The 22115-nt window shown below is 39.3% G+C and overlaps 1 protein-coding gene across 2 annotated transcripts in view; it reads right to left on the reverse strand.

Annotated features, from left to right (window-relative positions):
- LOC138350765 (uncharacterized) overlaps positions 1–22115 on the reverse strand; it is a 133427-nt gene that overhangs the window by 36283 nt on the left and 75029 nt on the right. The window contains exon 2 of one of the 2 annotated variants that reach the window (XM_069302088.1): positions 11504–11699. The exons of the other annotated variant lie outside the window; for it this stretch is intronic. The gene's annotated coding sequence lies outside the window, so the exon portion shown is untranslated. The remainder of the gene's footprint in view (positions 1–11503; positions 11700–22115) is intronic. 2 annotated transcript variants of the gene reach the window in all.

The raw sequence follows: 22115 nt of genomic DNA on the forward strand, positions 1-22115 counted from the left end.
GGCAGGAGTAAGGAGGGTAGGCAAGAGTAAGGAGGGTGGGCAGGAGTAAGGAGGGTGGGCAGGAGTAAGGAGGGTGGGCAGGAGTAAGGAGGGTGGGCAGGAGTAAGGAGGGTGAGCAGGAGTAAGGAGGGTGAGCAGGAGTAAGGAGGGTGAGCAGGAGTAAGGAGGTTGGGCAGGAGTAAGGAGAGTGGGCAGGAGTAAGGAGAGTGGGCAGGAGTAAGGAGGGTGGGCAGGAGTAAGGAGGGTAGGCAAGAGTAAGGAGGGTGGGCAGGAGTAAGGAGGGTGGGCAGGAGTAAGGAGGGTGGGCAGGAGTAAGGAGGGTGGGCAGGAGTAAGGAGGGTGAGCAGGAGTAAGGAGGGTGAGCAGGAGTAAGGAGGGTGAGCAGGAGTAAGGAGGGTGAGCAGGAGTAAGGAGGGTGGGCAGGAGTAAGGAGGGTGGGCAGGAGTAAGGAGGGTGGGCAGGAGTAAGGAGGGTGAGCAGGAGTAAGGAGGGTGAGCAGGAGTAAGGAGGGTGAGCAGGAGTAAGGAGGGTGGGGCAGGAATGTGGAAGGGGGTATGGGCGGGTTCTCGGCTGCCTCCCCTCCCTCTCTAACAGCCTACATAATACAAACCACGTGCATTAACCATTAAGCTGCTACAGCCTGGGCTGTAAAAGCTGGGGCTGGGTAAAAAATATTTGAATTAAGTGAAAATTAATATTAAATGTTAGACAAATCACCAACTTATTGGCATAAGCGTCATGCAAGTTTCATCTCAATATTTTCAGAAATGTATTTTAGACATTTTTTTTTAAAAAGGAGAACATTTTGTTAAGGAGAACTCCTATTAACTGGAACTGAGGGATAATGCAGTAATAAAGAGATGCAAGTAATTGTCCAATGTACAAAGAAGAAAAATAGTAGCAAGAAGTGTCCACAAAGTGGATATACAGCTGGTGCCTGTATAGCATTGCCGAGTAATACATAATAATACCAATAATAATGAGTATGTTATCATGCTCTATTTTGTTATATATCATAAAAATGCATTGCCTAATGTTAATATTTGTTACTTTCACCAATGCCCAAAAAATATTTTTATTTTTTTGTCTCCTTTGGTTATTATCTGATTTTGTTGTAACCTCTACATCCTGGAGAGTACATACCCATCCCTAACTATGTCAAGATAGAATGAAATTGGTCACCAAATAAATCAGTCACAACTGGCAGAACTTGGGACTTTGAATTTTTTTTTACTGAATTTTTCACAGATTTCAAATTCTATTTTCTTTGTCTCTTTAGGTGGTTTTGATGATTAGGGACCAGTTAGGGCTTTATCACTTTTATAGAGTATAAATTTTTATCCCCTAAATCATTAATTTTACCTATATTTAGTTTTTGGGGGGTTATTTTTTCTTGACATCATTCCAACACATATTGACCTACAACTTTTACATATTTGAATACGAATGCCAAACAACGTTTATTAAAACATATAAGTATATATATATATGTATACATATTAATGAATTAGAACTACCTTATTCATTGTCGATAACTTCAACTTCAATTATCTCTAAAACTTTGAGTCAGCTTCAAAAAATTCAGTTTCTGACCGATTCTATCGATATTTGTTGGTACACGTTTGGGTCGACTGAGCGCTTAGTTCCCGGTCACGCGGACCAACCTGCCTCGGTTTACTAGAGCTGCCCACTTAGTGACAATCACGCCTATAAGAAATTCCGTTTTTGAGGTGATTTTTTGCTTTTTGAACATAAAACTGATTATTATATATCACGCCATGGGTCCCAGAAAGTCAGTGGTAAGGTTCAACCTAAGAAAATAATTGTGAGTTGAGGCAGTAGAGGATATCCCTTCCTCATTAAGAAGATGTGTGAAGTATGGTTAGAACTGCAAAGTTTTGTTGAAAAAACTCGCCCAGATAAAGCTGTAGCAGGCCGTTGCATTGACCTTTTAAATGACAATGTGATGTCTTATTACAGACAAGTGTTAAAATGTAGGAAAAAACAAGTGTTTTTAGACAGATTCTTAGTAAGACCAGCAAGCAGTGAGTCACAAGTAGGTCCTAGTGGTGTGCAGGTAAAACATGCCAGAGAGTGTACCCTAGAAAAGTCATCACTGCCTGATGTTATAATGGAAGGGAACTCACCTTCCAAACAGTAACACCTCTCCTCCCCCCTCCTCACCATCTTCCATACACCAGCAAGAGTCCTCCATAATTACCTTATGGAGGACTCTGTATTTGTACTGTACATTTGCACTGTATTGTAGTTAGAGAACAAAACTGTATTCATTATAAAATGTATTTGTAAGTTAATATTTTGGAGGGTGGGGAACGGATTAATTCAATTCCCTTTATTTCTTATGGGAAAAATCGCTACGACTTACGATATTTCGACTTACGATCCGTCTCTGAGAATGGATTACCATTTTAAGTCGAGGCCCCATTGTATATCTATAACTAGAATTTCAACTTACTTCAGTATCCAAAAATCTAGTTTCTGACCGATTCTCACCATTTTTACATATGGTATGCACATCTGTCTGTTCTACAATCCCTATAAAATTGATTTTACATAAACTCTAAATGTTTGGAGTTATGAATTTTTGTTGTCTATATTTGCGCATATTTCAAATGCCATATTGACATTTTTTTTACAGTAAACTATACTAAAAACCTATATTCTAAATAGATGAAAATGAAGATCATATGCTCTCACCTGAGAGCATAACAACACCAAATGAGCAATTGGTGGTATTTTATATTTTTGCAGCTGATTTCAAAATCTGAAGTTTTTAATATTCAATTTTATAATTATTTTTTATTTTCTTCTTTTTCAAGTTACAGTGGTATTATTTAGACAAAGTTGGAGCATTTGCCTAGTAGAATATGCACAAAACATTTGAAAATTTCGGAAAATTTAAAAAACTGAACTCAATGTCACATTTCATATGAAGTTTTGTGCTAGTGGTTAACCCTCAAACCGCTAGGGGCCCAAATGGAATTCACCCCCACAGGCGCAACAAAAAAAAAATCCAAAAAATTCTTTCGCCTTATAGAAGTGTTCATTTTTGTTCCCTGATCACGGAAAAAATAACAAAAAAATCGTAGGTGGCATATTTTAGCCGCAATAGGGTAGGGAAGTGTGGCAAAAAAGGGGCGTTGGCAGAGCCGTCGCCAAACGATGTCTACTCCACCCGAGCTGTAAAACGGCAGTTGCCACAAATATATTATTACCTAATTATTTCAATGTCTCTGATTTTTTCTTAGTTTTTTTTGCAGTAATATTATTCCATACAGTGAATTGTGGTATATTTATATTATAAAATCTGTGAACCATTGCTGTACTCAATATTATGGTGTGCATATTAGTGATTCAATTATTATGTTCATAAAACAATAAACAAATAGTTTTGCTGTTGTTACACTATATACACAGGTTATATATAAGTATCTGCATGTTTTGTACACCATAACGAACTACTAATTTGGTCTTGTGAGTCAAAAAGCAACGAGGAGTGACCGCCAAACACCAGCGAGCCACTCACGGCCACTTCCTCCCTCAACACCACCTCACTCGCCTTCATTCACCTCCCACAATACTGTTTCTGTATTTGTTCACTATACACAGATGTTATATATACATATTTACATGTTTTGTTCACCATAACTGTACATCTAAACTTGTATGGTGAGTAAAGGCACAAAGACGTAGCTACTCACACAATCAGCTGATCGGTGGCCGCCCTCAAGGCCAGACACACTAATATTTGTCCTCCAACAATATTGTTTGTGGTGTTATTACGCTATATACACACATTATATATAAGTATCAACCCGTTTTATTCACCATACCTGTACAAATAAGCTGGTATGGTGCCCAAAGACCATAATGGCCATCAGTAAACAACATGCCAAGTCGTGCAGACGACGCTCCTCCCTCACCAAAATGGCGGATCCCAACCTACTCCTCTCGCTGTTATCTCACACTATACACACGTTATATATAAGTATCTACATTTGTGTTCACCATAGCGAACCACTAAGCTGGTATGGTGAGTGCAGTCAATAAATGGTGGCCACACAGTCAGAAAACGACGCCACAACCCTCCCTCCACAGCCTTACTCCTCCCTCCATGGAGCACAGAGCTAAATATCACCACAATCCTGCTATTATCAGAATCCTGGTTAGTTTTATCACAGTCAGGGGGCTTCAGCAATGCTATCACTGCTAAATAATTGCAGTATCATTTATATTATGGTATTTGTAGGCGATGCTGTGGTCACAAGCTGAACAGCGGTGCTGTGAGCTCGTGCTGCGTGCGCCAGACTTGGTGGCTTGCTCAATACTGACGCTGTAACACCCAAGAATGTTGGCCTGGATTTTTTTTCTAGGTGGCATCTGGCAACTATCGGTTGTGGCTGTACTATAGCTGCCCCTATCCCAGGCGGGGCGTTTAAATTATAGCGCTAAACACGAAATCATATATAAATGATGTGCGCGGGTTTGGTTTTGTCACCGATATCATTTATACAGTATATTATATGCGCGGTTTGAGGGTTAACCCTTAAACTACGCAACACTGCATATAAAGTTTTGGAGAACTACGCAAGATTTAAATAGGCCACGGATACACAGGGTTCACATCACCTTCCTCAGGGCTCTTGTAAATAGACGCCATTTAAAAAAAAAAAATCGTGGGAAACATTCCCAGGTATGAAGGCCTCAGTACTGAGTGAGCCATCAAGGCTGGCGCACGCAGCTGTTACCTGGTTGGTTGATTACCTGGTTGATGGGGTTCTGGGAGTGCTTCTACTCCCCAAGCCCGGCCTGGGGCCAGACTTGACTTGTGAGAGTTTGGTCCACCAGGCTGTTGCTCAGAGCGGCCCGCAGGCCCATATACCCACCACAGCCCGGTTGGTCCGGGATGTGGTGTGTTGGGTATTACGTTGTTGTTGTTGTTTAAGATTCGTTACCTGGAATAAAAAGTTCCAAATAGCATGGGATAGTGAACCCGTAGTGGACTTTGCGCATGCAGCATTAGCTCACAGCACTGCTGTTCAGTTTGTGACCACAGCATAGTCTAAAAATGTAAAAAATATATGTAACTGGTATTATTTAGCAATGATAGTATTACAGAAGACCCCTGACTGTGATATAAATGACCAGGATTCTGATAATAGAAGGATTGTTGTGATAATTTGCGCTGTACTGTGGGAGGAGTAATGTTGAGGGTGGGAGGGATGTAGCATCGTCTGCTGAATCTGTGTAGCCACCTGTTGGCGTCTGCACTTACTATACCAACTTAGTGGTTCCCTATGGTGAACAAAACATGCAGATAACGGGGTACCTCAGCTTACGAATTTAATCTGTTCCCAGAGATGGCTCGTAACCTGAAAATTCATAAACTGAAGCGAATTTCCCCATCTGAAATAATGAAAATTTAATTAATCCATTCCAGATGTTACGTATCCCTATTTATGGATACTCGCATTATTCAATATGAAATATAATTATTTGAAATTATTTCTTTATATGTACAGGTATACATGTATATTTTTGAAATGTGTAGTATAGCTTGGCAGCATAGTGGAGCATGGTGCAGGCTTGCTATATGTCCACAGGTATTATACCTGTATTAATCTAGTCAGTTTGGACCAAATAATTGTACATATACATTTGTGGCAGTTGCTAGATGTCGCATTTTAATACTCATATTATTATTATTTTCCTTTTATTAAGCATGTGGCATTGTAACTTATATTATTTACATATTGCAGTTACATTTTAGTTTGTATCCATATCCAGGTGAGAACGATTGCTTTTTTCATTTGATTTAAAGTAAAATTACTTGTTTATCATCCCTTATCCCTTATCCTTATGACCTTATTAGGTCATAAAAGTATTTGTGTGTACGTCTGATAACATACTACTTGTGAAGGAGGAAATGTATATGTTTATCTCTCAGAATGTTTGGTAATATGTTTATTGTTTGTGATATGTGTCTATGTATGTATTAACACGTTGTACTGAACGGGGTGAGAATAGCTTGAGCTACCTCATCCCTTTGTGTGTATTTTACCTCAATAAACTTATTTAAATTTAAATTTAAATTTAAATTTCAATCCCTTATCCTGGATGGAGGCTGAAGCAGGGAATTGTGGGTAGAGAGTCGGGGAAGACCTCAGTTTGCTGGAGTTACTCAGTCGGGGAACATCATGTCTGATAAGTCTGTTAATGCTTAACCCTTAAACTGCGCAACGCACCTGCAGGCTCACGTCTGGTTTGCGCAACGCGCCTCCGGGTATTTGTATTTTTCACGTTCCATTCAAAACTCCCGCGGCTACATGGGGTTCACATCAGCTTCCTCAGGGCTCTTGTAAACAGACGCCATCTTTAAAAAAAATCGTGGTCCACATTCCCGGGTGTGGGAGCCTCAGTAGTGTGTGAGCAACCAAGGCTGGCGCTCGCAGCATGAGCGCACAGCACTGCTGTTCTGCGTGTGATCACAGCATCGCCTAATAATGTCAAAATATATATATAACTTGCATTATTTAGCCATGATAGTGTTATAGAAGAGCCTGTGATAATGACTGGTATAATGTTCAAATATCAGTGAATCAATGCTGTTCACGATGTCCACAGCGGTAGCTACAGCACCACAGCATTATTTCGTCCATCTAGGAATCTTCAAATGATTTCTTAGGTTCCTTTTCAAAATAAACGTGTGGTCAATTATTAATTTACAGGAATTAGTGACCAGGATTGTGATAATAGCAGGATTGTGGTTATAATTAGCGTTGTGCGTAGTATTGTGGAAGGAGGAATTTTGGTGAGGGAGGGAGGGAGAGAATTGAGGTAGCCTCTCTCTCTCTCTCTCTGTGTGTGTGTGTGTAATTACCTAAGTGTAGTTACAGGATGAGAGCTATGCTCGTGGTGTCCCGTCTTCCCAGCACTCTTTGTCATATAACGCTTTGAAACTACTGACGGTCTTGGCCACCACCACCTTCTCACTTAACTTTTTCCAACCGTCTACCACTCTATTTGCAAAGGTGAATTTTCTTATATTTCTTCGGCATCTGTGTTTAGCTAGTTTAAATCTATGACCTCTTGTTCTTGAAGTGCCAGGTCTCGGGAAATCTTCCCTGTCGATTTTATCAATTCCTGTTACTATTTTGTATGTAGTGATCATATCACCTCTTTTTCTTCTGTCTTCTAGTTTTGGCATGTTTAACGCTTCCAACCTCTCCTCGTAGCTCTTGCCCTTCAGTTCTGGGAGCCACTTCGTAGCATGTCTTTGCACCTTTTCCAGTTTGTTGATGTGCTTCTTAAGATATGGGCACCACACAACAACTGCATATTCTAGCTTTGGCCTAACAAAAGTCATGAACAATTTCTTTAGTATATCGCCATCCATGTATTTAAATGCAATTCTGAAGTTAGAAAGCATCGCATAGGCTCCTTGCACAATATTCTTTATGTGGTCCTTAGGTGATAGTTTTCTATCTAGAACCACCCCTAGATCTCTTTCTTTATCATAATTCTTCAAAGATTTCTCACATAATATATAGGTTGTATGGGGTCTATGTTCTCCTATTCCACATTCCATAACATGACATTTATTAACATTAAATTCCATTTGCCAGGTGGTGCTCCATATACTTATTTTGTCCAGGTCTTCTTGAAGGGCATGACAATCATCTAAATTTCTTATCCTTCCTATTATCTTAGCATCATCAGCAAACATGTTCATATAATTCTGTATACCAACTGGTAGATCATTTATGTACACAATAAACATCACTGGTGCAAGAACTGAACCCTGTGGTACTCCACTTGTGACATTTCTCCATTCCGATACATTGCCTCTGATTACTGCCCTCATTTTTCTATCAGTCAGAAAATTTTTCATCCGTGATAGAAGCTTACCTGTCACCCCTCCAATATTTTCCAGTTTCCAGAACAACCTCTTATGTGGAACTCTGTCGAAAGCCTTTTTTAGGTCCAAATAGATGCAGTCAACCCAACCATCTCTTTCCTGTAATATCTCTGTGGCTCGATCATAGAAACTGAGTAAATTCGATACACAGGATCTTCCAGATCGAAAACCATACTGTCTGTCTGATATTATATCATTTCTCTCCAGGTGTTCTACCCATTTAGTTTTGCTTAGCTTTTCCAATACTTTCACTATTACACTTGTCAATGATACAGGTCTATAATTGAGGGGGTCTTCCCTGCTGCCACTTTTGTAGATTGGAACTATGTGTGTGTGTGTGTGGGGGGGGGGGGAGGGCAGCCACTCTTGTTTTGCTCACCATACTAGCTTAGTGGTTCGCTATGGGCAACACACATGTACATGTGTATATATACAGTGTGTATATAGTGTAATAACAGCAACAGGAGAATGTTGAGAGGAGCTATTTTGGTGAGGGAGGTTAAGTAGTAATCGTAGCGTCGTCTGCTGTATGATTTTTCATGCAGTGTATGGTGGCAACTATACTGTTTGGGCACAATACCGGCTTACTTGCATAGTTCTGGTAAGTAAAACATGTAGATAGGTATATATAACATGTGTAAGCAGTGTAATAAGAACAATAACAGAATGGTGGGAAGAGCAATGTTGCCGAGTAAGATGTTGGAGTGAGGGAGACTGGCTGGGTATGGCTGCTCTCACTTGAGGTGTTCTGAGTGTGTTGATGGTGAATGTATATAGTGTGTGACAGTGTATAGTGTGTAAATAGATTGTATATGTGAGGGAATGAAGATTCCCTCAGCTAGTTTTCCTAGTTTTCTAGATTAGGCTAGTCGCTCTAAGGACTCTAGTCAAGAAATTTTCAAACTAACATACACTTGTGGGGTGTTAGATAACAGCTCATGTTATGGACTATCATGTAAGACTAGCCAGAAGTCTGTGATTACTCTGTAGAGGGAGTTACAGAATTTTTCCTGTTTCTGTGAAAATACGGAGTTGAGAGTGAGTGGTATGTGTGGATACTTGACTCTCAAACGTTTTTTAGAGGTGGGAAGGACAAAGGGGTGAACGTTGCCCCTCCCACCATGTGAGACATCGCGCCAGTCCTAGGCCTCCCCCTCCTTGTGACGTCACGGGACGCCTCAGGGTGAGGGCGTCTGTGATTTGAGTTTATAGATAGGGCTAGTACATACAATGCCTAAAGCCACAATTACGCAAAGCGTTTCGGGCATGAAAAAATAAAATGACTAAAGCTTAATACTAATTGAGCATAAAGAATAAAAAGAGTTGAGAACAAATAAAAAAAGAGATAAAAAGGGGGGAACATGGCTGAAAGCAGCACAAATACAATTCGGTCGACAAACAGCGTCATTTAAAAAAAAACAGACAGTGCTAAATACTGTATATATAAATGATTTAAATTCAGGTTTGAGTAACAACATTTGCAAATTTGCCGATGATACAAAAATCGGTAGGGAAATAACACAGAAGAAGACTCACTATCTCTTCAAGTTGATCTAAATAGAGTTTTGAAATGGGCAAAAGGTTGACAGATGCAGTTCAATGCTGATAAATGTAAAGTTTTGAGGTTAGGTAATGATATGATAGAGTTACAAGATACAAGATAGATGGTGTTGTGATTGCGAAGTCTGGTATTTCGAAAGGGAACTTGGAGTTATGATTAGTAAGAATTTAAAACCAAAAGATCAATGCATGAATGTTCGTAATAAGGCAAATAGTACACTAGGATTTATTAATCGAAGGGTTAATAACAAGACACCTGGTTTTGTTCTTTAGCTATATCTTGCTCTTTAAAGCTATTCATTCCCGTGCCGTCTCTTGGGTGGCTTAATTCTTATCAATCAATCAATTTGTTGCTCTGGTCAGGCCCCATTTTGATTATGCAGTTCAGTTTTGGTCGCCGTACTATAGAATTTATATAAATTCACTTGAACATATCCAGCATAGAATGACAAAGTTAATTCCTCAATTGCATTCACTGAAACGGCGAAGAGTTAGGTGTTACATGATAGAGGTTTACAAGTTGATGAATGGACATAACAAATGGGATATTAAAAGTATCAGCACCAGACGAAATAATGGGTATAAATTGCATAAGTTTAGATTTAGGAAAGACCTGGGAAAATACTGGTTCGGTACCGAAACTTCGTCGTCCCTTCGCCTTCTAGTGTGTGGTTTGGTCATACAATTTCTAAATTAAGCAATAGGCAGAATCAGATTGTAGAATATGTAGTTTAGTAGTAGAGTAGTTTACCACATCACATTGTTTGGATGTGTGATAATTGTATGATAGACAGTATGTTAAATGTGCTTTTTGTACTGTGATTTGTGTATTTGTACCCTATAATATATATAATATAATATATTTGTGTCACAAGTGATACAAAGAGGTGTCACAAGTGACATTACAAGAGGCTCACAACAGTCACTATACAAGGCACTTTACATCTATAGTGAGTCACACAGTATGTTAGTGGTATGTGCGCGCGGCGTTTTTGTCACTTAAGCGTCAAAACAAAAATGTGTATACTCTTTTTACTCTCCTGACCTTAGTTCTTGAGCTACGTATTTCATTTTGGTACCAACGTGTTTGCAATAAAATTCTCTAGAAGAACATCAGTAAAAAAAGTCACGAAAGGTATAGGGATACCAGCAGCAAATAAATAACTACGTAGATGACTCGCCATGAGCGCCCAACAGCAACAAAATGTTTTTACTCTTGTGATTGTTATCACCTCCACACTTGTCCTACAGCGTTAATTTTGGTATCAATGGACTCGCAATGAAATTCCCAACACGGTGATATGAGTATAAACGTAGAATAATGGTCGCGGCCCACCCGCAAGAGTGTGGGAAGTGGCGGAACTGTTACCCAGTATTGGTGACGCGACAACACATGGGCGATACAGCACTTTGAAAGTTTATAATTATTTCACTGTCCTGACATTATTATTGTATGTAGGTCATTCATTTTTGTGCCAATGTTTTCGCAATAGAATGTTCTATGAGCCCGTAGGTAAAAAAGAGCAACAAAGCGTAAGATAGAATAGCACCATATATAAAACAACGCTGGAACATATCAGTGAGCGTCACACACACACGAAATGTGTGTGTTTGATGGTGGTCAAACGATGTTTGATGTGTTTGATCAGGTGATGTCCTGATCCGCATAATTAAAGTATAAATTGTGTTGAGAAAAAATAAGAAAAAAGGGAAAAAACAGGGGGGGGGGGGAAACATGGCAGAAAAAGAGTAAAAATACAATTTGGTCAACAAAACAGCATTGTTTAAAATAAAAGATATGATATAATGATACACACCACTGGGTATGCTAACACGCAGAACACTCTTAACTCTGTATTAGACTCATGTCAGGACCTAGGTTTATTTATCTCAGCAGAGAAAACAAAGATACTAAATCGGCGCCCACCCAGGCAGGTAGGAGCTGTTCGCAAGATGCAACTGTCTGATGGCTCCCAGCTTGACTATGTAAACAGATTCAAATACCTTGGCCTTGAGGTGCCACTGTATGGTCCTGTTGTATTCAGACTCTGTCGTCAGTATAAAGAGAGGCTCCGAGCTCTCAAGGCTGTTGCAGGTTATCACTTAGGCTATGGTGCCAATGTCAGGATTGTCAAAATGATGTATCTTGCATACATCAGATCTTTAGTGGATTATGCTGCACCTCTGCTTGTTTTGATGCCTGAAAGAAAATTTGGAGGGCTTGAAAAATTGCAGAACGAAGCCTTGAGGATAATCCTTGGGTGCCCTCGTACCACAAAGATACTTAATATGAAAAAGGAACTTAATATTCTGAGCGTTGTTGATCGTGTTACTGAAATTAACTGTCAAATTAGTATAAAAATGCTTAGGCTAACTCATCCTAATCCTTGCACAGAAGCCCTCCAGAATTTCTTTATTGAAGATCAGCATTGTTCCAAATGGATAACAAAAACTGGAACTCAACTCAGAATGTATCAGGTTCATGATTTGTACCAAGAGAAACAACAACGGCACTTTCCTGCACCGTGGGAGGTTACACCCTTTCCAGTTTTAATCCCTCCCTTTCCACCCAAGAAGCAAATTAGAAATCAGCCCAAACTTCGTCTTGAGGCAAAGCTCAACGCCTTAAGCCATATTGATGCTCTGTCCACAGAGCATTCTCTCTCTCAAATCATTTACAAAAAAGCCTCCAGATCTTTAGCCCCTGCTATTGCTTTGCTCTTCAACAAGTCACTTGAACTCCAAACCTTTCCAGATATTCTAAAAAAAGCGAGAGTAACGCCTGTCCACAAATGTGGTGATCCCACAGATGTTAACAACTACAGACCTATATCAGTCCTGCCAAACTTGTCAAAAATTTTTGAAAAACTAATCTATAAGCAGCTTTACTCATATCTAGCCAAACTCAATATACTTAGCCCTTGCCAATATGGCTTCAGACCCAAAAAAAGCACTAACGATGCACTTATTAGTATGCTTAACTCGATTCATACAGCTCTTGATAAAAAGGAGTTCCCTGTTGGGTTATTTGTGGACCTGCGTAAAGCTTTTGATACTGTCAACCACCAAAACCTTCTTCTTAAATTACATCATTATGGAGTCAGAGGACACTCCCTACAATACCTCGAATCCTACCTTACTGACAGGCTCCAATATGTTTCTGTGAATAATACAATTTCTCCCACCCTACCCATCAACATTGGTGTTCCTCAGGGCAGCATACTTGGCCCTCTCCTCTTTCTCATCTACATTAATGACCTTCCAAATGCCTCCCAACACCTCAAACCAATTCTATTTGCTGACGACACAACCTTCATTTACTCCAGTCCTGACCCTCTTGCTCTAAATGCCACAGTAAATACTTAGCTAAATAAAGTCCATCTTTGGCTAACTGCCAACAAACTCACCCTTAACATTGACAAAACTTTCTATATTCTGTTTGGCAATAAATCCTCTAGTCAAATAAATCTCAAAATAAACAATACCCAAATTTGTAACAAATTAGATGGCAAATTCCTTGGCATTCTCATTGACCACAAGCTGAATTTCCAGAAACACATTCTAAATATATCAAAAAAAGTTTCAAAAACTGTGGGCATTCTTTCTAAGATCAGATATTATGTACCACGCCCTGCCCTGGTGACTCTCTATTACTCCCTTATCTATCCATATCTCAACTATGGTATTTGTGCTTGGGGTTCTACTACCCAAAATCACTTACGTCCTCTAATTACCCAACACAAAGCTGCTATTAGAACAATATCCAACTCTGGCCCCAGACATCACTCGGTACCCCTACTCAAATCTCTGAATATGTTAGACATTAAGTCACTGCACATTCTCTCATGTGTATTATACATATATAAAACGCTAAACTATAATGCCAATCCTGATCTCAAAAGCTTCATAGAAGGTTGTAACAGAACCCATGAGCACCACACCAGAAATAAATACAGTTTTGATATTCCTAGAGTACGACTTAATCAAACTAGAAATGCTCTACAAATCAAGGGGCCCAGAATGTGGAATGACCTTCCCAACCATGTTAAAGACTGTACCTCTCTCAACCAGTTTAAGATAAAAACTAAACACTACCTAATAAATTCCCTGTAACCTACCTCACTCCTCTATTGTCAACCCATGTCTGTTATTTTCTTTTTTTTAATCAACACTGTTTGTCAACCTATTGTATTTGTGCTGCTTTTTCAGTCATGTTTCCCCTATTTTTTTTATCTTTATTTGTATTTGTTCTCAACACTTTTTATTCTTTATGCTCAATTAGTATTAAGTTCTAGATATTAATGTTTTTCTTGCCCGAAACGCATTGCGTAATAGTGGCTTTAGGCATTGTATGTACTAGCTCTATCTATATATCAATCCATTAATGTAACATCACTTGTATGTATATACCTTACCTGAATAAACATATTTATTTATTTATATTTATTTATATACACTGATGGTTCCCTACACCGCACCACGGGTGCAACTGGAAGTGCAGTTGTTCTGACAATGGGCGATGGCCTATACTTTGAGTGGGGAGTCCGTATAAACAACTGGGCCTCTACCTTTCAGACTGAACTATTTGCCTTGATCCTTGCACTGAAATGTGTACAAGTCTCCAAACTTGATACATTAATTGTAAGTGACTCCTTATCATCCTTAAATGCTCTCAACTCTTTAAGACATAATTGTAACATGCTCGTGTCCGAAGCTAGACACAAATACAACAAAATTATTAAGGATGGTAACAGAGTCCATTTCATGTGGTCTCCATCTCATGTTGGCCTCCGAATGCATGATAGAGCTGATAAGTTAGCCAAAGAATCTGCCTTTAAAGGAGACGTATGAGTGTAGCCTTGGATTGTCAATGAGTAATCTGAGAGCAGCAGTACACCGAGAACTTCAACTAGATCTTGTAGATCTGAGGCAAAGTGAAATTGACACCAATAATTCCATCTATCATCATACTATCATGCAAGAGGAGCCACACATCTATGGATCATCCAATAAAATCAGCAGACTTCTAGATGTTACTACAGTTCGGCTTAAACTGTGTTTCAACTCTCTCTGGGATTTCTAATTATCTGCTGATGTAGACCTAACCAAATGTAAACTGGGTCAACAAGCACACCGTCTGTCACTATGTGATGGAGTGCCAAAAGACTTCAATTGAATTGAATTGAACTGAATTCAGAGACAATTTTATAATAAATGTTCCAGAGATGTTTAAATATTTCATTCAAAACGATCTGCTACCAGAAATCTTAGCCAAATATCCCCTATTTGCTAACTAAGATAAGTAAATTGTCTCGCCAATTATATATACGAGGGAATGATTAAGGGTCGAGGGACGAAATGCGCATTGCTGCCCTCACCTGTGACGTCACAGCATCATCCGCGCTCGTATCAACAGAGCGGCCATTTTGTCGTCTGTGCAGTCAGCGGACAGAGGACAAACGCTTCATGCAAATATTATCGTAAGTAAACACTTATATTTTATTATATTATTAGATTCTAGTGCTGGCTATAGTGCTGTGTATGTGGAGGCGAGGCCGGGCAGTGCTAGTGAGTGTGGAGGCGAGGCCTGGCAGTGCTGGTGTGTATGTGGAGGCGAGGCCTGGCTGTGCTAGAGTGTATGTGGAGGCGAGGCCTGGCAGTGCTGGTGTATGTGGAGGCGAGGCCTGGCAGTGCTAGTGTGTATGTGGAGGCGAGGCCTGGCTGTGCTAGTGTGTATGTGGAGGCGAGGCCTGGCAGTGCTGGTGTATGTGGAGGCGAGGCCTGGCAGTGCTGGTGTATGTGGAGGCGAGGCCTGGCTGTGCTAGTGTGTATGTGGAGGCGAGGCCTGGCTGTGCTAGTGTGTATGTGGAGGCGAGGCCTGGCAGTGCTGGTGTATGTGGAGGCGAGGCCTGGCAGTGCTAGTGTATGTGGAGGCGAGGCCTGGCAGTGCTAGTGTGTATGTGGAGGCGAGGCCTGGCTGTGCTAGTGTATGTGGAGGCGAGGCCTGGCAGTGCTGGTGTATGTGGAGGCGAGGCCTGGCAGTGCTGGTGTATGTGGAGGCGAGGCCTGGCAGTGCTGGTGTATGTGGAGGCGAGGCCTGGCTGTGCTAGTGTATGTGGAGGCGAGGCCTGGCAGTGCTGGTGTATGTGGAGGCGAGGCCTGGCAGTGCTAGTGTATGTGGAGGCGAGGCCGGGCAGTGCTAGTGTATGTGGAGGCGAGGCCTGGCTGTGCTAGTTGTATGTGGAGGCGAGGCCTGGCAGTGCTGGTGTATGTGGAGGCGAGGCCTGGCAGTGCTAGTGTGTATGTGGAGGCGAGGCCTGACTGTGCTAGTGTGTATGTGGAGGCGAGGCCTGGCAGTGCTGGTGTATGTGGAGGCGAGGCCTGGCAGTGCTAGTGTGTATGTGGAGGCGAGGCCTGGCTGTGCTAGTGTGTATGTGGAGGCGAGGCCTGGCTGTGCTAGTGTGTATGTGGAGGCGAGGCATGTACAACACTCCCCAATAGGAAGAAAACCCACTGGGTTCTAGGCTAGGTTAGGCTCATCTGTAATAATTGAATTAAGCCTAGCAAAGCCTAGAACCTAGTTCAGTAATTTAAAAAATGTTGTAACTTGAAAAATGCCATTCAATACATTAAACAATTTAAATATTTTCAGGCAATCAACACAACCCTCTCATGTTGGCTAACCCTCTCTCATGTTGGTCAATAATTTAATTATTTTTTTATGGAGTAATCTTTGCTGTTGAAATGTAGTCTTTTTGAGACTACATTTATTTATTTATTTATATATTTATGCATATACAAGAATGTACATAAGGAATGTGAGGATACAAATATGGTAATTACAGTCTTGTAAAGCCACTAGCATGCGCAGCGTTTCGGGCAGAGGCCTGGCACTACATTTCAAATGTAGTGTGTGTGGAGGCGTGTATGTTAGGTATTACCTAACATACACAGTCTAATATATCTATCTGTGTGAAATAGATTAAATCCATTTATTTGATATTCAGCTAATAGTTCTGTATTTTCTACATTCATCCATGTTTTGGTAAGTGCAATAATATGTATTGTTTCATTGCAGATTAGAGATTCTAGATAATTCTAGATTTCCTAAGTACTGAAACGCGCGCCATACAGGCTTGGTGGATCTAGGTGCAAGGTAAAATTATTTACATTTACTTGTTTTTTTATTTATATGCATATATATATATATATATATATATATATATATATATATATATATATATATATATATATATATATATATATATATATATATATATATATATTATATATGTGTGTATATGTATTTGTATGTATATAAATTTGTGTGTAAATCACGGAAATTAACATGTGGTGAAAAATGTGAGTGTCAGACCGCGAAAGAAGAATTGGAACAGGAATTTCCGTAAGTACTTTCATATTTAAATAATACATCTTCAGGAGGAATGATTCCTTCTGAAGATGTATTACTGAAATATGAAAGTACTTGAGGAAATTCCTGTTTCAATTCTTCCTCAGTGGTCTGACACTGTCATATGTAATTACCCAAGTTTTGAAAGTGAACAAATTGTTTACAATGGTTTATAATTTTATCAGTGTCAGACACAATTACATCTTACTCATAAATACTGTATTTTATCAAACCCTTATTAGAATAATAGATCTTGTAATAATTTTGCAAAAATAGTGGCATTTACTATTTTTAAAAGATTATTAAAAAATTTACCGATATGGTGCATTCGGAAGACAAACCAAATTTTTTCACTTTTGACAATTGAGCACCTGCTACATCCAGATTCTAGGGAGGAAAGGAAGGACGATCTTACTGGATCCCATAGCCTCTCCGAGGCACAAACCAGGCTTGTACACAACCCTCCCCCTGCACCCGAGCTATGTCAACAGGCCGTTCTCCCTCTTCGCCCTTACATCATCACACACAGATCACAATAACGTGATGCATCAAATGAACAAATCCACAAGGGCCGTGATGAAGATTCAAACCTGTGTCCGGGAGCATCCCAGACACTGCCTTAATTATCTGTAATCAACTGATTTTCAGAGCTTCTCATTACAAAATACTCTTTAAAAAATTGCTTCTTAACAATAAGAGCATTTCAATATATCCATAATCATCTGTATCAAACCTTATTACAGGTAAAACCAGTAGGCAGTCTACTGTATTTTATCAAACCCTTATTAGAATAATAGATCTCGTAATAATTTTGCAAAAATAGTGGTATTTACTATTTTTAAAAGATTATTAAAAAATTTACCGATATGGTGCATTCGGAAGACAAACCAAACTTTTCACTTTTGATAATTGAGCACCTGCTACATCCAGATTCTAGGGAGGAAAGGAAGGACGATCTTACTGGATCCCATAGCCTCTCCGAGGCACAAACCAGGCTTGTACACAACCCTCCCCCTGCACCCGAGCTATGTCAACAGGTTGTTCTTTCTCTTCGCCCTTACATCATCACACACAGAGATCACAATAACGTGATGCATCAAATGAACAAATCCACAAGGGCCGTGACGAGGATTCGAACCTGCGTCTGGGAGCATCCCAGCCACTGCCTAAATCGACTGAGCTACAACAGGGTAAAATGGTTGAAACCGAACTTCTACTGAACTTCCTGGATCCTTTTACCCTGTTGTAGCTCAGTCGATTTAGGCAGTGTCTGGGATGCTCCCAGACGCAGGTTCGAATCCTCGTCACGGCCCTTGTGGATTTGTTCATTTGATGCATCACGTTATTGTGATCTCTGTGTGTGATGATGTAAGGGCGAAGAGAAAGAACGACCTGTTGACATAGCTCGGGTGCAGGGGGAGGGTTGTGTACAAGCCTGGTTTGTGCCTCGGAGAGGCTATGGGATCCAGTAAGATCGTCCTTCCTTTCCTCCCTAGAATCTGGATGTAGCAGGTGCTCAATTGTCAAAAGTGAAAAATTTGGTTTGTCTTCCGAATGCACCATATCGGTAAATTTTTGACCTATGTATTTAAAAGCAATTCATAAATGTAAGCAAGTGTAGCATTTGTCTCCAGGTGTTCTTTACCTTTAATTATTTTTTCCAATATTTTCACTTACACTTGTAATACAGGGTTCGAGGTATAGTGTCCTTTATTGAAATAGAGTTTAACAACCATTTCAATGTCCCTATTTTCTTTTAGATTATATCTTAACATATAATAAATGTCCAACAGGACATGATTACTCTTTCCAAAGGGAAGATGGTATTGAATATCAAATATCTCTTCTCCTTTTTTTGTGAATATTTGATCTAGTACTGATGGAATAATTTATATAATAATCACTAGAAATTATTTAGATAAGAATTTGAATTTATGCATGTCTTTGTTTTGGCATGCCTCTATTTCCACATGTTACATTTCTGCATGTCTCCAATTCTGGAAGTGTTCACTTTTGCATGTGCCTGACAAGGATGTTATATGCACCAGCTTTAATTATTACTCACTCTTGTAACAACCCCCACACCAGCTTTTCTCAGCAGACAGTTTCCCACAAATTGTATATAATGCATGGCTTATTTTTAGAATTTTAATACATATTGCATCTGTCAATACATTATTAACAATAATATAGGTAATATGATAGTCTAATGTAGAAATTTGACACTTTAACAGAATGTACGAGTATAAGCGTAATGTAATAATTCAATAATTACTATTTGTAGTTTTATGTATTTAAAACTATTTGGTAAATATTTTCTATACAATGCTAATACGCTTCCACCCCTGACAAAATCTGTGGTGCAAGCCTTACCTTGTTGAGCGCAATAAGAAAATTGTCTTCAAAACCTGGAATATTTGCAATGTAATATTAAGTAAGTAAATTTTATAATTTTTGTATTATATATGTATGTGTATATACTGTATATGGATATATGTGTATATATTTGCATATCAAGTATTGCTGATATGTTGAAGCATGTACTGTATTGGTGGAAACAGATACACGGTTAAGATTGCCAATTTACTGTAGTCTAGTCTAATTCAATCATTTTTAGTAATCTTTGAGAACATTTATGGTTGAAGTTGCCGGTGCCAGTGGACCACTTTGTGCTTTAGGCCTGGTGGAGCTTGGCCCACCAGGCTGTTGTTTGGAGTGGCCCGCAGATCCACATACAGTCTGCATATGATATACAGTCTGTTGATCAATTGAACTACAGTAGTTAGTTTTTATCATCCGAATGCACCAATATGTCTTCATTCTTTCCAGATGAAGGAACTAGGTAATATTCATCATCTGAATGCACCATCTGAAGCTTTTCCACACTCATGATACACGAGAGGTTTAAAAAACTTTTAAAACTTTTTTACCTATGTATTTAAAAGCAATTCTAAAGTTAAAAAGTGTAGCATAGGCCCCTCGCAGAATGTTCTTAATATGATCCTCAGGTTATAGTTTTCTATCTAAAACCACCCCTAGATCTCTTTCTTGATCAGAATTCTTTATAGATCTCTGTGGCTCGATCATAGAAACTGAGTAAATTCGTTACACTGGACCTTCCAGATCGAATACCATGCTGACAGTCTGATATATCATTCAGTATGTCTGCATCTGAAATTGAGCAATACCGGATTTATTATTTGGTTTTATAAATTTTATACTTATAATCTTAACTTATTTCAGAGACCACGAGTAATCTGGGCTTCGAACTCAACAGAAAAGCCTTCCGTAGACCTGCTTCTTTGCTACATAATAGACAAAATTTAGTAAGTATTGATTTATTATGTTTTTGTTTATTTATTTATTTTTTCTTTATATACAAGAAGGTACATTGGGGGAAGAGTACAGTGACTTGAAGTTATACATTCTTGTAAAGCAACTAGCACTCATAGCGTTTCGGGCAGATCTAAGTATAGACCAAGGAACTTACCATCTTTTTTATTTCTGATGTTAACATTGTGTAACTGTAGATGAATTGCATTTGTTGATTTGCTCCCAAGTAAGATGTTGTAGGTCCTTTCTATGTTTAGTGTGAGTTTGTTGGTTGACATTAATAAGTGGATTTTTTTTTAATTTATTGTTTACATATTATTTAATATGAGTGGGTTGGAGTCTGAGTAGATGAGGTTAGTATCATCATTATCTCATATCTCAGTGATTTTGTCGTAATGGTCAAGTAGCTGTACTGTACAAGTAGAGGACATGAGAGATAGCTGTATGAGGTATCTCAATATCTTCCTGCTCTAAATCCATGTTGGCCTGGATTGTGGAGGTCATTGGTCTCTATAAAACTAGTAACCTGACTCCTGATCACTCTGTGATTGGTTATTTCCATTTCCATTTTGGGTGTGTTGTTTTGGTAGTGATTCGTCCAGTTCTGGTAGTAGTGCGGTTGTTGTGTGGTGTAGTACTTGTGTGCTTGTTAATGACTTGTATTCCAGTCTTGTGGGTATCTCCTTTCCCCTACGGGCCACCTGCTTTGTTCTTACCTAGCATTTGGCTTTGTTTGGGTATGAATGTTTGTGTGCCGTATATTTTGCAAAATTTGCCATATATCTCATTATTTACTCCTCTGCCTAGCAACAAGTCTGTCTAATTATACTCATTAACTGTTTTTCAAAGTTCCCCATAGTGTCCTTTATTGAAATCGAGTTCATGAACCGTTTCAATGTTATTATTTTCTTCTAGATTATATCTTAAAGTACAGTGGAACCTCTATTAACGAGTGGCTCTATTAACGAGTTTTTCCAGTAACGAGCAAGCCACTCGCAGCAAATTTGTCTCTATTGACGAGCTCGCCTCTATTAACGAGTGAAACCACATGGCGCTTCCTAGCGTCTCGCGGGTTCTCGCAAATTCTCGGACGCCAGTGTTGTTGTTGTATCTCACACGACAAGCATCCCTCTGGATTTATTTGAGCTTTTCTTTGGGTTTTTAGTGGTTTTGCGACTACAATTTGTAACAAACGATGTCTCCAAAGAAGCTGCTTGCTAAAGATAGTGTTGTCAAGAGGAAGAAAGACACAATTACTGTGGATTTAAAGAAGGAAATTATAGCAAAGCATGAGTGTGGTGTCTGTGTGATTGATCTCACAAGGAAGTATGGCAGGTCCTCATCAACAATTTACACCATTAGTAAGGGAATGAGGAGGTAAGGGAGGATGCTGCCTCTTAAACTGAGATCAGGGAAGTGTTTGGAATGTTTGAAAAGGTGAACGCATTCTTGGAAAAGCTGCCCTGATAAAGCAGTGACAACCCGGTGTGTGAAAATGTTTAATTAATTTATCACTTTGTGATAACACTTTATGAAAGTGTTATCACTTTCGCAGGTATATGTCGCTTGAACATAACACATTTTTTTTCTCTTGAATGTTCCCAAACACCGCGCTCAAGCGTCATTTGAGCAAATATTTCTATAAAATCCAATTCTTATCCGATTGACTTGGGGATTGTATACAAGTTTGCCATGAAATTTCCGTTTTTTTTAATAACCACATTGCCTATTTGAGAAAACGGCATTGTATTGTATCTTCGGGGTAAGACTATTATATTGTTGACACAACGAGTGTAATCAACGTAGTTTTTTATTTGGTGCTGGTCTAACGCATCCTTGTGTGTCATTTGAAATGAAATTTGGGTGAAATTC

Source organism: Procambarus clarkii, chromosome 5 (assembly GCF_040958095.1).
Source record: "Procambarus clarkii isolate CNS0578487 chromosome 5, FALCON_Pclarkii_2.0, whole genome shotgun sequence".
NCBI lineage: Eukaryota > Metazoa > Arthropoda > Malacostraca > Decapoda > Cambaridae > Procambarus > Procambarus clarkii.